The sequence below is a fragment of the Chiloscyllium punctatum genome, chromosome 18 (assembly GCF_047496795.1).
Source record: "Chiloscyllium punctatum isolate Juve2018m chromosome 18, sChiPun1.3, whole genome shotgun sequence".
Classification (NCBI taxonomy): domain Eukaryota; kingdom Metazoa; phylum Chordata; class Chondrichthyes; order Orectolobiformes; family Hemiscylliidae; genus Chiloscyllium; species Chiloscyllium punctatum.
The window spans coordinates 18,666,880-18,683,502 of record NC_092756.1 but is presented as its reverse complement, the minus strand read 5'-3'; the positions used below and the strand labels follow the sequence as shown (position 1 = coordinate 18,683,502).

Below are 16,623 nucleotides of genomic sequence, written 5' to 3'. Positions count from 1 at the left end.
AAGAAATGAGGAGAACAGAATCGCTGTCGCTCCGAGAATCTGTTTTTCAAAATATTTGGAAAGGCACATTTGGTGACATACAAGGAATAAATTTCACAAGGAGGGAGACAGCGTGTGGCTTGGTAAAGGTGTAGGGGTGCGATGTTGTCGGTCGGAAGTTTCGGGGGAACAATGTCTAAGTGGGTTGACTTTAAATGTAAAGAAATTTCGTGAACGTGTGCAGCTGAATAAAATTCGGTTTCAAAAACTCTGGATGTTTTAAGATTTGGCATAATATTCTACCTGAAGCATTGTAAATAGATCTGAGTGGATTTTTCTCGTTGTGAAGGAATGATATTACATAATAATAAGAAGTGACCAGTTGCTTGGAGATCGAATTCCAGCTTTAATCATATGCGTTAAAGATGTGAGGAGAAGCACCCTGATATTTGGTCCATTTTATACTCGGTGAAATCTTCCAAAGCAACGAGCAACAAAACTGGTGGGTTTTCTTTTGCATTTTAACACTCTGATTTTCTAAGCAATATTTTCCTTAAGCTGAAATATAGTCGGAGCAAATTTGAATACAATATTAATCGTTACAATGAGATTTATCTAATTCACTTCTGATTATTACAATGAACATTGTGAGGTTGCAGCAAAATTAAAATGAAACGAACAAAACAGCGTTTCTTGCAATTTAATCCAATTCAGGCTCAGCCATGTCAGAAAGGCCATTGAGCAACAACATCGCCTTTATTTCCCTCTCCATGGCGCCTTCTTCACGTGAGGGAGAAAGTGACTGAAGAAATTATGAGTCAAATATAGGTATGAATATGACGGAAAATTCTTGTTCTCTGTTTCATTCTGACACAGTTCTGACTCAGAATGTATCAATGACAGCTATTCATTCTGTCGTGCATGGCTATTTATTGGAATTTGCTATTATTATAATTCTGGTGCATACAGAAACACAATGGCGTGGATACGATTCCGCTCAGCAAATTTCTCATCCTTTACTTTCACCACATGTATCCTGATGAGGTGACATGTCACCGCTCTACAAAATGTGCTGCGAAGACTGAACGATTATGGTGTTGGGTTATTACACCGCTGTGCTCCACATTCACGAGTTCGAGTTACACTCTGGTCCCTAACATCACAAACCACTCCCGCAGTTTTTATTGGCACCTCACACGTCTGGTATACACTGGATAGAGAATCTTGTTCTTGCCCTTCACTGCACGGGAGATTCACAATAATCGACACCACATTAAAGTCGAAATGCAGAGTGAGAGAAGTCATTCTATTCAATTGTAGATTAACTTGGTGTCATGAGAAAGAACGCATTTTTCTTTCCGCCCCATATTCCATCTTGTCTTTCTATTAATTTGCATCGAAATAATGAGGAGCACAAGTTTATCCAGTGGGGTTGCACATGAGTATCTTAACCTAACACTTCACACAATGATCTGATCAGTAAGTCAAACAGTGACTCGGAATTGGAACCGCAGAAAAATTCTCCAATGAAACGAACCTTTCATTCTTTCACAAATTTCTGCTGTGTGTGAATCATACAACGAACCATCATCCAGCGTTATCACTGACTTGCCAATTGTATAAGGTCAATCAACGTTCTTCAGCATTCACTGCTTCTGTACACAGCCACCTGTGCGGTGCCCAGTGTCATTTGTTATACCCAGGTCACAGTACATTTCGTCTTCCTGAGTTTATGAACTTTTTCCTGATCTGTCTGATCTCTTTAATAAACGTTTTCTATCACTTCATCCCATCCCCCCACAATTCTGAACTTATGAATAAAATAATGAGTGAGACAAAATGTTAAAAAAGTGGGAGTTTGCCACTCAGCCCATGGAGTCTGCCCCAACATTCAACGAACTCATGGTTGATCTGATAATCTTAAACTCCTTTCTGCTCACTTTCCAAGAAAAATTTTCATTATATTTCTGATTAACTATCTGGCACAGTTTAAAAACACCCAACAACACTGATGGCACAGAATTTTTGGCCACTGAGCAAAGAGATGACTTCTCATTTCTGAATTAGATGGACACTATCTAATTCTGAGATTATGTCCTCTGGTGCTCTCCTCACAGCATGGGGCAAACCACCTGCCTGAATCTACCCTGTCAAGATTCCACGAATATTGAAAGTTTATGATTGGTGTTACATAATGAGAGAGTACCCCTCCACCTCCATTGTGTCGAGGAGAATAGACCCAGCCTAACCAATCATTCCATGAAGGTCCATTTTATACAGAGTTGGCAACATCCTCGTAAATCACTGCTGTCCCCTGCAGCGTCCTTACTTATTATAAAGACAGGTGGAGAAATTTCGGTGATGAAATGGGCTGAAATTTCAGGCGCAGACGGGAATTGGAACTCGAAATCAGAAAGTGATTGGAATCGGATTGATCCACAGAAGGACCAAATACAGCGATGATAACTCTGACAAATGAGAATCTAATCATATTCGATTGACATTCAAAGGCTTCATTGTAACTGAAGTTCTCCGTGTAATCCGCCTGGGAGCGAGTATTTAGGAGAAATGGAACCTGATCACGCATATAAGAAGTTGACGACAAAAACATGTCCGTCGGTCAACTTTGTTTGATTATTAACTCAACTCTTATCTCCGTGAAGCCTACATCGTCCGCAACGCACAAATTAGATGTTGAACAGAACTCTCTCCATTTGCCTAGGTGAGTGCAGCTTCAATATCACTGAAGGAACTGGACACCCTCCACGACAATGCAGTCACTTAACTGTACATTGCTCAACGTCTGAATATTTATTCCCTTAACTGCTCAGGCACAATTTCAGCAGAGTGCACCACATAGAAGATTCACTGGAGTAAGTCAACCAGGCTTTGTTGACAGAATCTTCAAAGCTCAAAGACTGTACCGACCATAAGGACAAAGTTGAAGATGCACTGAAACGTCACCATTTATGAATTACCCTCCAAGGCACATACCAGCATGACTTGGAGAGGAAGCAGTGATAAATTCATTGAGTGGTGAAGCGGTCTTGATGGCAAAAGAGTTAGACTCGAGCCCTTCACATTTTATTTTAAAATTTTGAAAAATGTTGATTATCGCATTGACCAGACTTGTGCTCATTCCTTTAGTTGTTTCCGAAACTGGCGTTTGCTAAAAATCGAATATCATTTTCAGACTGAGGTTAACAAAGAGTCTCTCGTACTACTGATCTCCCTGTTCAACAATCTTCAGAGATCTGTGAATATCTACTCCAAAATCTCTTTGTTCCTGTACACCGCTCAGAATCCTCACTGTTATTGTTTCAATTCTCCAAATTCCTTACCACGTATTGGTCTGGATTCAAATCCATTCGTCGTTTTTCCATTCCACCTGATTGATACATCACTGCAATCCCTGATATTATTCATCACAGTCACCGACACGACCAATTGTTGCATCGTCTGTAAACATCTAAAAGTGACTCCGACAACTAAGTTTGAATTATTGATCTACATCAGGAAACAGTGGTACTCCACTGGAAACAGGCATCCAAGCATGGTTCATTGCTGGATGGGATGAACACCTGCAATAACAACAGAATCGGGCCTTTGCTATCATTCGTAAACCTGAAGGCAACTCTGCAGGATGGTTTCCTGACTGATTCCTTCTCACATAGGGGAGTGGTGAATGACCTGTCCACATTCTGACTGAGGAAGTGAGTTTACATTTCAGCGGGTAATTGAATCCCTTCCTGCAGACCCAGCCCCCATGGACCTGACTTCATGGAGGCGTCGGTATCCTTGTGTCTATATAGTTTGGATAATCAGCTGAATTTGAGACCACGCTGACACGATTCCCAATTTTCCCCATCATCCATGCATCTTTTATATCCTTCCTTATTCTCCCACGGAGTGTGGCCATCATAGTCTGAACAACAGTTGTTTTTCATCCTTAAATCTCCTTGAACTGATCCAGAAGGAATTTATGGGTAAATCGTACTATTGTTGATCTGAAGTTATATGTTGGCAAGTCTCGTTAAGGACAGCAGATTCCCCTTTTGAAGGGTCATGACTGCAAAGGCTTTCAGCAAAGTAAAACTTTTTTGTCACTCGTCCTCTGAGCGGGTTTATATTCCAGATTTTATTCATCGAATCTAATTACCAGTAGCTGCCATGCTCCAGTCTCCAAGTGTTGCTGGCCCAAATATTGCCATTACCTTTGCAGATGAAACGAAGATTGGTGGAGTAGCAGAAAGCATAGGGGACTGTCAAAGAATGAAGGAGAATATAGATAGGGCAATTGAGCGGAGAAGTGGCAGATGGAGTTGTATCCAGACAAATGTGAGTTGATGCATTTTGGGAAGTCTTATTCTAGAGCCAAGTATACAGTAAACAGAAGAGTCTTGGGTAAAATTGCTGAGAAGGTTAATGTGGGAGTTCAGGTTCTTTGTACCTGAAGGTGGCTGCACAGGTGCATCGAGTGGACAAGAAGGCATATGGCATGCTTGCTTTCATCGGTCCAGGCATTGAGTGTAAGAGCTGGAAGGTCATGCTAAAATTGTACAAGATTTTGGTTCAACCACACTTAGAATGCTGTGTACAGTTCTGGTTGCCAAATTACCAAAAACGACGTGGACGTTTAGGAGAGGGTGCAGAGAAGAATAATGAGGATGTTGCCTGGTATGGAAGATGCTAGCTCTGAAGAAAGGTTGAGTAGGTTACGTTTGTTTTCATTAGAAAAAACGAGATTGAGGGGGACCTGATTGACGTCTTCAAAATCATGAAGGGTATAGACAGTGTGGATAGAGATAAGCTTTTTCCCAAGGTGAGGGATTCAATAATGAGAGGTCACACGTTCAAGGTGAAAGTTGAAAAGTTTAAGACAGATAGTCATTGGAAGTATTTTACACCGAGGGTGATAGGTGCCTAGAACGTGTTGCCAGCAGATGTAGTAGAGGCAAGCACTGTAGATTCATTTCAGGTGCGCCTGGACAGATGCATAAGTAGGAAGTGTGCAGAGGTATACAGATGCTTTGGAATTGGGTGATAGGTTTAGACAATGGATTTGGATCAGCTCAGGCTTCGACATCCAAAGGGCGTGTTCCTGGGCTGTAAATTTTCTCTGTTATTTTTTCTTCTTTGTTCACAACTCTGTCAACTTCATGCTACATTACTGCATTTCAGAGAATGATATTCTCAATTCTAATTATTACAGAGGGAATGAGAATATGACATGTGGCTGTGTCGGAATGAAAGTGATTTACGCTGGTCTGGAGTTTTTACTGGGAGCAAGACGCTGATGCGGAGACGATGTGATCAAAAACAGCTTACTGTCAACGTAACAAAACAGCGCATTGTTCAGGAAAATTTCAGAGAATGCTTTCAATTAACCGACCTCTCGCTGAAGGCTCCAGCACGCTTCAGCTGAGCCAATCTGTCGTGCGGGTTAATGCTGGTGTTGTATCCTAATACAACAATTATGCTCTTCGTCCCCGCCTTTGACCAGGAGCACTCCCAACTTTGGCATTTCTTGCGCCTCTGTGCCGTCATAGAAGAACCATGTGATCACCTTCAAGCCAATCAATCCATTTCGATACTATGGTTGTGAGATCAATTCTCATGTAACAGCTTTTACCACATGGACCAGAGATTATTAGAAAACCAGGCTCTGGAAAAGGACACAGGGCAGCACTGAGGAAAAGAAAATTTATTCGAAAATACTTCTGTCTGTGGAATTCTACATCATTTATTTCACTTGCTCATTCAGCTCTGTCTTGTCTATTGTGTGCAGTTCTGCAATTCGCATTATAGAACGGATATGATAGCACTGGAAATGATGCAGGAGAGATTTACCAGGATATTGTCTGGGTAGAAGAGTTTCAGTTGTGAAGAGAAATTGGACAGGCTGGAATTGTTTTTCTTAGACTCGAAGAGATTGAGAGGAAACATCATTGAAATGCATAAAATAATCAGGAATATGGATGGCATAGACTGAAATCAATGTTTCTCTTTGATGGTGAGATCGATCACGGGAGGTGGGGAAGGGTGGCATAGATTTAAGGATAGAAGAGGAAAGATTTGAGTGAATGTGCAGACAAATGTCTTGAAACAGCCGTGGGTTGAAATCTGGAACTCAGCGCATGCAAAGGTTGCAGAGGCAGAAATCCGCATAACTTTCAGAAGTTTTCAGATGTGAATTTGTGATGCCAACACGTACAAGGCAATAGGCCAAGTAATTTTAAAAAGTGTTCCGATAGTTAAGCGAATGTTAATTTCCAGTATTAGCAAATAGGCTTATTTTTGCATAGAAATCCTGGGTAGTCCCACGCCTGTCACTGCGTGAGGTCGGGTTCAATTTGCTTCCAGGACAGGCGCTTTCATATTGGGAGGGCTAAGTGGGTAGAACTGCGCCATTCAGCGTCAGAACCCCGCCTTCGATTCAAGTCTTGTGTGACTGACTGTGTGGAATTTACACACTCCTGCTCTCTCTCTCTCCCGTGTGAGATTCCTCTGGCTGCTCCGATTGCTTCCCACAATGCAAATGTGTGCAATTCAGGCGAATGGCAAATGGCAAACAAAATCTGAATGGACTGTAAGTGCTGTAAATAAGAGACAAAATCAGAATTGCGGCTCGGGGAAAACAGATTGCTGAAATTCACTTTTTATGGCCCATTCTTATTATGTTCTTTCTTTGTCTCTTTGCAGCATTGTCTGGGAAGTGGTGGTGCACTCAGGCTCCAGTCTGTTTGAAAGAGTAGTTTGGAATTGCCCTGTTGTTAGTTGTGTGATTACTTTATGGTTCATGCCCCCCGACACTCTCACATTTAGCATTCATGCTCGCTGTGTCTGAAAATGCATTTGGTTTTCCAGTTTTGTTTGTGTTCCGTGTTAAATGCTTTCTGTTTTGCGATTCGCTCAATACATTACGAATTAACAGGATTTCTGAGGTAACTTCCAGCTGCAAAAATCCTCAACTGAGAATCTGGGAAACTTTCACGGAGTATGGTCAGTCGGAGCAAAAGTAAGGAAGTCGTTCGTTTCTGCAGTGTTTCACAATGCTACCTTTCCCGTGAGCAGTCGAACAGACTAAATGATTTTGCCAGACTGCGACGGTAAGCTCCGCAAAAACGTAATTCTTTAAAGCAGGTGTAAGCAACACAACGTTATTGGGGTACACCGTGTGGAAACAGATACTTCGGTGTATCTCGTCCATGCTCACCACATAGCCAAAATTAAACAAGTCCCATTAAACAACGAGCTAAAGGAAACAGAAAGGTGAAAGGTTGAATTGCTTCAACTTTCAGTGCTGGATGCCACTGAGCTGCAGCGCGGCCGACTGCGGCTTGTTTCTGTAGTGTAGTGGTCATCACGTTCGCCTTACCCGCGAACGGTCCCCAGTTCGAAACTGGGCAAAGACTGTCTTGCTCTTCAACTGCAGCCTTTGACATCGACAAATACGGAGCTTTCTTGCTTGCTTTCCCACGTGCAAACCTGCCTTCGAGTTTGCTTGAATAAATCTTCTCTCGTAGTGCAATGCAATTCCATTTAATTACTGTGCAAAGCATTGTAAAGTTTTTCTCCAACATCGTTCTGATCATATGCCATTCTGTTTGAGAGTGTAGTTACCCCCTTCTGATCCTTCCACGAAAAGCATTACCGCATTCGCATTCCTTGCGCAGGCGGCCCGGTTCAAAGACAGGGAAGAAGCTGATGTGCTGGTGTCACAGTGCACCACGGATTCTTCAACTAGTCTGTCTGTCAAATGTATCCCAAAGTCGTCTCTGAAAGACCTCATTTGGAAGGTGTCTGTCGTTATTCAACGTGCGAGAATTGGCACCAGAGGTCCTGAATCATGTTTTGGAGCAGTTCACACGTTAGTGGCTCATTCAATCAGCAACAGCAATGAAAGAAATTACACTCTCAGAGGAACCTCTGGACCTGTGCTTTCATAGCGTCGCTAGTATTAAGGTGCGCCCCGAGATCTAAGCCACGTTGGAACTGAAACGGAGGAATCGACAGAGAGGCTACAGAATGACATCGCATCCATTTGGTTTTCTTTAAATCACTGACGAGCAGGAAAATGTAAACGGGGAAGGCGAGTGGGGAAGTGAGGCAGTTGCAGCTCTGGAGAAAGTCCTTCTTTGTGATTCACTCAGCAACCAGAGACGTGACGGTGACTCAGGCGTGAGAGCTCTTCACATCATGAACAAACAGCAATCAAGGGCAGTTAGCACCTCTTCCGGAGTGGGGGTGGGGTGAGGTAATTACCTTTTGACTTCTGTTACTATGTTCAGAAACTGCCTTTTGGATTGAGGTGAACAGAAACTGCATTTCTAAAAAGCACCATGGAACTTGTTAAAATTTATTGAGTCGCTTTTTTCTCATCGATTCCCACACAGGTTTCCAACTCAGTTGGTATCCATGAGGCTCATGTCCAGGTGTGATAATCTCTGCAGCAAATTGCACGGTTAAGGTAAAAGGCAAGGAAAGTGACATCTCGAACCGGCCCCGAGGTCAGACCTTCCTTACAATGTAATCTGTCGTTCTCGGATTGTAATACTACCTCCGGTTTTAGGATGGAACATTCTTTGGGAACCTTATTCTGCAAAACAGACACAGTGCCTGAAACTATGCTGCACGGTATGATTTGGGACACGGCCTGCTCAGCTTTGTGCATTTTCCCTGTAGTCCAGTGTGTTTCATGTTCCGTGTAAACGTGTAAGTTGTCCTGTTTCGAGCAATGGGTGAAATCATTTAGCAAAGCAAGAATCGAAATTGCAGTAATGTCAAGTAGCTCATGGTAATTTGACCCAATCATAACCGATCATATATTCTCACGCACTCACAGATACATTTGTTTCTGAATCCAGTCTGAGAAGATAGACTCAGCTTACCAGTGATTTTTGTCTGGATTGATGGGCTATCGTTAACTGCTGAGAAATTGATATTGTAGACGGGCACATCCCAGCAGCTGTGCGAGTCGGAGAGGGATCATGGAACCTTTTTCACTTGAGTTTACATCTGTTGTTATGCAGGAACACAATTGGAAGTGCAAGAAAATGGACTCGCGCGCGTGTTGCTAGTGTGGCCGAGCGGTCTAAGGCGCTGGATTAAGGCTCCCGTCTCGCCCGAGGGGTCGGTTCGAATCCCACCGCTGCCGTTTCTGCGGAGCTGCTGGTTTAAATGCTGTTTCATTCCCCTGCTGCATTTGTGTTTGAAACAGAAGCAAAATGAGTTTGCTTCCCGGGGAATTTCCTGCGGTGTGGGAAAGTGCCGAATTTTCCAAAGTGTCTGTGCTGTCATGATCGTTTTCGCCTCCCGCGCGGAAAATCGCCAGCGGCTCCACTGTTGCTTTCTGTTCCAGGCAAGTTGAGCTTTTACTGGAACCGAATGGAGACTGTTGTTGCGAAACAGAGTCCTACGGTGACTCGACTCGTCGTTATTTGGTTTTCTGGCCAATGAGAAAATCGTTCCAATGTATTTCGATGTCATATGTTATTGAATTTCTCCCACTTCCTCCTTTTCCGTCCTGGAGTCATCGGAAGGGAAAGGTAATCTAATCGAGACTGTGATTGGTGAAATTCACTTTTTATGGCCCATTCTTATTATGTTCTTTCTTTGTCTCTTTGCAGCATTGTCTGGGCAGTGGTGGTGCACTCAGGCTCCAGTATGTTTGAAAGAGTAGTTTGGAATTGCCCTGTTGTTATTTGTGTGATAACTTTATGGCTCATGCCCCCGGACTGTCTCACATTTAGCATTCATGCTCGCTGTGTCTGAAAATGCATTTGGTTTTCCAGTTTTGTTTGTGTTCCGTGTTAAATGCTTTCTGTTTTGCGATTCGCTCAATACATTACGAATTAACAGGGTTTCTGAGGTAACTTCCAGCTGCAAAAATCCTCAACTGAGAATCTGGGAAACTTTCACGGAGTATGGTCAGTCGGAGCAAAAGTAAGGAAGTCGTTCGTTTCTGCAGTGTTTCACAATGCTACCTTTCCCGTGAGCCGTCGAACAGACTAAATGATTTTGCCACAGACTGCGACGGTAAGCTCCGCAAAAACGTAATTCTTTAAAGCAGGTGTAAGCAACACAACGTTACCGGGTTACACCGCGTGGAAACAGATACTTCGGTGTATCTCGTCCATGCTCACCACATAGCCAAAATTAAACAAGTCCCATGAAACAACGAGTTTACGGAAACAGAAAGGCGAAAGGTAGAATGGCTTCAACTTTCTGTGTTGGATGCCACTGAGCTGCAGCGGCGGCGACCGCGGCTTGTTTCTGTAGTGTAGTGGTCATCACGTTCGCCTCACACGCGAAAGGTCCCCAGTTCGAAACTGGGCAGAAACTGCTTTGCTCTTCAACTGCAGCCTTTCACATCGACAAGAACGGAGCTTTCTTGCTTGCTTTCCCATGTGCAAACCTGCCTTCGAATTTGCTTGAATAAATCTTCTCTCGTCGTGCAATGCAATGCGATTCCATTTAATTACCGTGCAAAGCATTGTAAAGTTTTTCTCCAACATCGTTCTGATCATATGCCATTCTGTTTGAGAGTGTAGTTACCCCCTTCTGATCCTTCCACGAAAAGCATTACCGCATTCGCATTCCTTGCGCAGGCGGCCCGGTTCAAAGACAGGGAAGAAGCTGATGTGCTGGTGTCACAGTGCACCACGGATTCTTCAACTAGTCTGTCTGTCAAATGTATCCCAAAGTCGTCTCTGAAAGACCTCATTTGGAAGGTGTCTGTCGTTATTCAAAGTGCGAGAATTGGCACCAGAGGTCCTGAATCATGTTTTGGAGCAGTTCACACGTTAGTGGCTCATTCAATCAGCAACAGCAATGAAAGAAATTACACTCTCAGAGGAACATCTGGACCTGTGCTTTCATAGCGTCGCTAGTATTAAGGTGCGCCCCGAGATCGAAGCCACGTTGGAACTGAAACGGAGGAATCGACAGAGAGGCTACAGAATGACATCGCATCCATTTGGTTTTCTTTAAATCACTGACGAGCAGGAAAATGTAAACGGGGAAGGCGAGTGGGGAAGTGAGGCAGTTGCAGCTCTGGAGAAAGTCCTTCTTTGTGATTCACTCAGCAACCAGAGACGTGACGGTGACTCAGGCGTGAGAGCTCTTCACATCATGAACAAACAGCAATCAAGGGCAGTTAGCACCTCTTCCGGACTGGGGGTGGGGTGAGGTAATTACCTTTTGACTTCTGTTACTACGTTCAGTAACTGCCTTTTGGATTGAGGTGAACAGAAACTGCATTTCTAAAAAGCACCATGGAACTTGTTAAAATTTATTGAGTCGCTTTTTTCTCATCGATTCCCACACAGGTTTCCAACTCAGTTGGTATCGATGAGGCTCATGTCCAGGTGTGATAATCTCTGCAGCAAATTGCACGGTTAAGGTAAAAGGCAAGGAAAGTGGCATCTCGAACCGGCCCCGAGGTCAGACCTTCCTCACAATGTAATCTGTCGTTCTCGGATTGTAATACTACCTCCGGTTTTAGGATGGAACATTCTTTGGGAACCTTATTCTGCAAAACAGACACAGTGCCTGAAACTATGCTGCACGGTATGATTTGGGACACGGCCTGCTCAGCTTTGTGCATTTTCCCTGTAGTCCGGTGTGTTTCATGTTCCGTGTAAACGTGTAAGTTGTCCTGTTTCGAGCAATGGGTGAAATCATTTAGCAAAGCAAGAATCGAAATTGCAGTAATGTCAAGTAGCTCATGGTAATTTGACCCAATCATAACCGATCATATATTCTCACGCACTCACAGATACATTTGTCGCTGAATCCAGTCTGAGAAGATAGACTCAGCTTACCAGTGATTTTTTTCGGGATTGATGGGCTATCGTTAACTGCTGAGAAATTGATATTGTAGACGGGCACATCCCAGCAGCTGTGCGAGTCGGAGAGGGATCATGGAACCTTTTTCACTTGAGTTGACATCTGTTGTTATGCAGGAACACAATTGGAAGTGCAAGAAAATGGACTCGCGGGCGTGTTGCTAGTGTGGCCGAGCGGTCTTAGGCGCTGGATTAAGGCTACCATCTCGCCCGAGGAGTGGGTTCGAATCCCACCGCTGCCGTTTCTGCGGAGCTGCTGATTTAAATGCTGTTTCATTCCCCTGCTGCATTTCTGTTTAAAGCAGAAGCAAAATCAGTTTGCTTCCCGGGGAACTGACTGCGGTGTGGGAAAGTGCCGAATTTTCCAAAGTGTCTGTGCTGTCATGATCGTGTTCGCCTCCCGCGCGGAAAATCGCCAGCGGCTCCACTGTTGCTTTCTGTTCCAGGCAAGTTGAGCTTTTACTGGAACCGAATGGAGACTGTTGTTGCGAAACAGAGTCCTACGGTGACTCGACTCGTCGTTATTTGGTTTTCTGGCCAATGAGAAAATCGTTCCAATGTATTTCGATGTCATATGTTATTGAATTTCTCCCACTTCCTCCTTTTCCGTCCTGGAGTCATCGGAAGGGAAAGGTAATCTAATCGAGACTGTGATTGGTGAAATTCACTTTTTATGGCCCATTCTTATTATGTTCTTTCTTTGTCTCTTTGCAGCATTGTCTGGGCAGTGGTGGTGCACTCAGGCTCCAGTATGTTTGAAAGAGTAGTTTGGAATTGCCCTGTTGTTAGTTGTGTGATTACTTTATGGTTCATGCCCCCCGACACTCTCACATTTAGCATTCATGCTCGCTGTGTCTGAAAATGCATTTGGTTTTCCAGTTTTGTTTGTGTTCCGTGTTAAATGCTTTCTGTTTTGCGATTCGCTCAATACATTACGAATTAACAGGATTTCTGAGGTAACTTCCAGCTGCAAAAATCCTCAACTGAGAATCTGGGAAACTTTCACGGAGTATGGTCAGTCGGAGCAAAAGTAAGGAAGTCGTTCGTTTCTGCAGTGTTTCACAATGCTACCTTTCCCGTGAGCAGTCGAACAGACTAAATGATTTTGCCAGACTGCGACGGTAAGCTCCGCAAAAACGTAATTCTTTAAAGCAGGTGTAAGCAACACAACGTTATTGGGGTACACCGTGTGGAAACAGATACTTCGGTGTATCTCGTCCATGCTCACCACATAGCCAAAATTAAACAAGTCCCATTAAACAACGAGCTAAAGGAAACAGAAAGGTGAAAGGTTGAATTGCTTCAACTTTCAGTGCTGGATGCCACTGAGCTGCAGCGCGGCCGACTGCGGCTTGTTTCTGTAGTGTAGTGGTCATCACGTTCGCCTTACCCGCGAACGGTCCCCAGTTCGAAACTGGGCAAAGACTGTCTTGCTCTTCAACTGCAGCCTTTGACATCGACAAATACGGAGCTTTCTTGCTTGCTTTCCCACGTGCAAACCTGCCTTCGAGTTTGCTTGAATAAATCTTCTCTCGTAGTGCAATGCAATTCCATTTAATTACTGTGCAAAGCATTGTAAAGTTTTTCTCCAACATCGTTCTGATCATATGCCATTCTGTTTGAGAGTGTAGTTACCCCCTTCTGATCCTTCCACGAAAAGCATTACCGCATTCGCATTCCTTGCGCAGGCGGCCCGGTTCAAAGACAGGGAAGAAGCTGATGTGCTGGTGTCACAGTGCACCACGGATTCTTCAACTAGTCTGTCTGTCAAATGTATCCCAAAGTCGTCTCTGAAAGACCTCATTTGGAAGGTGTCTGTCGTTATTCAACGTGCGAGAATTGGCACCAGAGGTCCTGAATCATGTTTTGGAGCAGTTCACACGTTAGTGGCTCATTCAATCAGCAACAGCAATGAAAGAAATTACACTCTCAGAGGAACCTCTGGACCTGTGCTTTCATAGCGTCGCTAGTATTAAGGTGCGCCCCGAGATCTAAGCCACGTTGGAACTGAAACGGAGGAATCGACAGAGAGGCTACAGAATGACATCGCATCCATTTGGTTTTCTTTAAATCACTGACGAGCAGGAAAATGTAAACGGGGAAGGCGAGTGGGGAAGTGAGGCAGTTGCAGCTCTGGAGAAAGTCCTTCTTTGTGATTCACTCAGCAACCAGAGACGTGACGGTGACTCAGGCGTGAGAGCTCTTCACATCATGAACAAACAGCAATCAAGGGCAGTTAGCACCTCTTCCGGAGTGGGGGTGGGGTGAGGTAATTACCTTTTGACTTCTGTTACTATGTTCAGAAACTGCCTTTTGGATTGAGGTGAACAGAAACTGCATTTCTAAAAAGCACCATGGAACTTGTTAAAATTTATTGAGTCGCTTTTTTCTCATCGATTCCCACACAGGTTTCCAACTCAGTTGGTATCCATGAGGCTCATGTCCAGGTGTGATAATCTCTGCAGCAAATTGCACGGTTAAGGTAAAAGGCAAGGAAAGTGACATCTCGAACCGGCCCCGAGGTCAGACCTTCCTTACAATGTAATCTGTCGTTCTCGGATTGTAATACTACCTCCGGTTTTAGGATGGAACATTCTTTGGGAACCTTATTCTGCAAAACAGACACAGTGCCTGAAACTATGCTGCACGGTATGATTTGGGACACGGCCTGCTCAGCTTTGTGCATTTTCCCTGTAGTCCAGTGTGTTTCATGTTCCGTGTAAACGTGTAAGTTGTCCTGTTTCGAGCAATGGGTGAAATCATTTAGCAAAGCAAGAATCGAAATTGCAGTAATGTCAAGTAGCTCATGGTAATTTGACCCAATCATAACCGATCATATATTCTCACGCACTCACAGATACATTTGTTTCTGAATCCAGTCTGAGAAGATAGACTCAGCTTACCAGTGATTTTTGTCTGGATTGATGGGCTATCGTTAACTGCTGAGAAATTGATATTGTAGACGGGCACATCCCAGCAGCTGTGCGAGTCGGAGAGGGATCATGGAACCTTTTTCACTTGAGTTTACATCTGTTGTTATGCAGGAACACAATTGGAAGTGCAAGAAAATGGACTCGCGCGCGTGTTGCTAGTGTGGCCGAGCGGTCTAAGGCGCTGGATTAAGGCTCCCGTCTCGCCCGAGGGGTCGGTTCGAATCCCACCGCTGCCGTTTCTGCGGAGCTGCTGGTTTAAATGCTGTTTCATTCCCCTGCTGCATTTGTGTTTGAAACAGAAGCAAAATGAGTTTGCTTCCCGGGGAATTTCCTGCGGTGTGGGAAAGTGCCGAATTTTCCAAAGTGTCTGTGCTGTCATGACCGTTTTCGCCTCCCGCGCGGAAAATCGCCAGCGGCTCCACTGTTGCTTTCTGTTCCAGGCAAGTTGAGCTTTTACTGGAACCGAATGGAGACTGTTGTTGCGAAACAGAGTCCTACGGTGACTCGACTCGTCGTTATTTGGTTTTCTGGCCAATGAGAAAATCGTTCCAATGTATTTCGATGTCATATGTTATTGAATTTCTCCCACTTCCTCCTTTTCCGTCCTGGAGTCATCGGAAGGGAAAGGTAATCTAATCGAGACTGTGATTGGTGAAATTCACTTTTTATGGCCCATTCTTATTATGTTCTTTCTTTGTCTCTTTGCAGCATTGTCTGGGCAGTGGTGGTGCACTCAGGCTCCAGTATGTTTGAAAGAGTAGTTTGGAATTGCCCTGTTGTTATTTGTGTGATAACTTTATGGCTCATGCCCCCGGACTGTCTCACATTTAGCATTCATGCTCGCTGTGTCTGAAAATGCATTTGGTTTTCCAGTTTTGTTTGTGTTCCGTGTTAAATGCTTTCTGTTTTGCGATTCGCTCAATACATTACGAATTAACAGGGTTTCTGAGGTAACTTCCAGCTGCAAAAATCCTCAACTGAGAATCTGGGAAACTTTCACGGAGTATGGTCAGTCGGAGCAAAAGTAAGGAAGTCGTTCGTTTCTGCAGTGTTTCACAATGCTACCTTTCCCGTGAGCCGTCGAACAGACTAAATGATTTTGCCACAGACTGCGACGGTAAGCTCCGCAAAAACGTAATTCTTTAAAGCAGGTGTAAGCAACACAACGTTACCGGGTTACACCGCGTGGAAACAGATACTTCGGTGTATCTCGTCCATGCTCACCACATAGCCAAAATTAAACAAGTCCCATGAAACAACGAGTTTACGGAAACAGAAAGGCGAAAGGTAGAATGGCTTCAACTTTCTGTGTTGGATGCCACTGAGCTGCAGCGGCGGCGACCGCGGCTTGTTTCTGTAGTGTAGTGGTCATCACGTTCGCCTCACACGCGAAAGGTCCCCAGTTCGAAACTGGGCAGAAACTGCTTTGCTCTTCAACTGCAGCCTTTCACATCGACAAGAACGGAGCTTTCTTGCTTGCTTTCCCATGTGCAAACCTGCCTTCGAATTTGCTTGAATAAATCTTCTCTCGTCGTGCAATGCAATGCGATTCCATTTAATTACCGTGCAAAGCATTGTAAAGTTTTTCTCCAACATCGTTCTGATCATATGCCATTCTGTTTGAGAGTGTAGTTACCCCCTTCTGATCCTTCCACGAAAAGCATTACCGCATTCGCATTCCTTGCGCAGGCGGCCCGGTTCAAAGACAGGGAAGAAGCTGATGTGCTGGTGTCACAGTGCACCACGGATTCTTCAACTAGTCTGTCTGTCAAATGTATCCCAAAGTCGTCTCTGAAAGACCTCATTTGGAAGGTGTCTGTCGTTATTCAAAGTGCGAGAATTGGCACCAGAGGTCCTGAATC

General features: G+C 44.2%; 2 non-coding genes across 2 annotated transcripts; both read left to right on the top strand.

The window, feature by feature from the left end:
- The first annotated feature begins 10,250 nt into the window (after nt 1–10,250).
- On the top strand, nt 10,251–10,323 carry trnav-cac (transfer RNA valine (anticodon CAC)). The gene has a single exon. It is a non-coding gene; the product is annotated as a tRNA-Val (tRNA).
- A 5,788-nt stretch (nt 10,324–16,111) lies between these two features.
- Nucleotides 16,112–16,184, top strand: trnav-cac (transfer RNA valine (anticodon CAC)). Its single transcript has one exon. It is a non-coding gene; the product is annotated as a tRNA-Val (tRNA).
- The last annotated feature ends 439 nt before the right edge of the window (nt 16,185–16,623 follow it).